The sequence below is a fragment of the Ursus maritimus genome (genome assembly GCF_017311325.1).
Source record: "Ursus maritimus isolate PB19 chromosome X unlocalized genomic scaffold, ASM1731132v1 scaffold_X1, whole genome shotgun sequence".
NCBI classification, from domain to species: domain Eukaryota; kingdom Metazoa; phylum Chordata; class Mammalia; order Carnivora; family Ursidae; genus Ursus; species Ursus maritimus.
The window spans coordinates 101,698,420-101,699,902 of NW_024423319.1; positions in this window are offsets into that span (position 1 = coordinate 101,698,420).

Here is a 1,483-nt window from a genome sequence, read left to right on the forward strand (position 1 = left end):
GCAGGCAGCAGGCGAGGGAGAGGAAGAAGCGGCTCTCTGCTGAGCGAGGGAGCCAGATGCGGGCTCAACCCCAGGACCCTGGGATCATGACCTGAGCCAAAGGCAAGCACAAATAAGCCACCCAGGTGCCCGAGAAGAAATAATTTAAATTAAATAAATGTTTGATTTTTGAACAAAAAAATTAACCGGATAAAAGCATAAAAAAACCCAGAACATTTAAAGCAAAATTTAACAAATTAGAATATGAAAAATCAATTACAACATATAGAATACTTGTTTTCTTAAAATATTTCATGCATAAAATATTGACAAATTAAATAATGATAGAAAGCATGGATAAATAAAATTTTTTTATGCTTTTATCCGGTTAATTTTTTTGTTCAAAAATCAAACATTTATTTAATTTAAATTATTTTTCTCGGGGCACCTGGGTGGCTTATTTGGTTAAGCATTTGCCTTTGGCTCAGGTCATGATCCCAGGGTCCTGGGGTTGAGCCCCGCATCTGGCTCCCTGCTCAGCAGAGAGCCTGCTTCTTCCTCTCCCTCTGCCTGCTGCTCTGCCTACTTGTGCTCTCTTATCTCTCTGTCAAGTAAGTAAATAAAATCTTTAAAAAACTAAATAAATAATTTTTCTCTAAGGATCATATTTAAACACTATTAGCATTTTTTCAATGAGTAGTGCCTTTACCAACTTTTCTATGTTTTAATAAGTAATCTACCTCCTATTTTATGCATTATCTACAATTACATTTTCTTAAGCTTTTGTAATTTATATATTTTAAACATAATGAATAATGCATGCTTGCTGTAACAATTGAAGCAATACAAAGATTTACAAAGAAATTTGATATCTTCTCTACCCCGGATTACCTGTGTTACAAGTTTAGTATCCTTTGTGCTTCTGTAGATATATTCAAATATACATAAATACATGGTTACTCCCTTCTTTGACGTGTTTCCCAAATTAATATTAAAGCTGGAAATCAGACTACTCAGAAAGATAAATAGGGGCCTCCATGACATCTGCTCTCCTCTCTCCAGCCTTATCATCACCCACTTTCCATCTTCAGATCATCAGACACTACTAATCACTTCCAATCCTAGATTATTCCTTGCTCTTTTAGACCTCCTTACCTAAATTCATGTTTTTATTTCTTCCTTGAATACCCCTTCTCCTTTTCTCTTTCTGATTAATTTTTACACATCATTAGAAACCAGCTTCGAAAGCACCACTTCTGTAAACTTCACCCCATTCCTACCCAGTCCAATTCTAGGGTCTTTTGGTTCCTTTGCAACTGTGTATAATAGCATCTATCATCCTGTTGCTGCAGTATCTGACAGCCCAGAAAATGTTTTCTGAGTTTCCCTGACTCCTCAAATTCTCATCGTGAATCTCTTCTTTGTTATTTTGAATAGCAAAAATCTGTAGCACGTACCACAAAATTTAACATTTAGAAATAAATAATAAGGTACATGAAACACA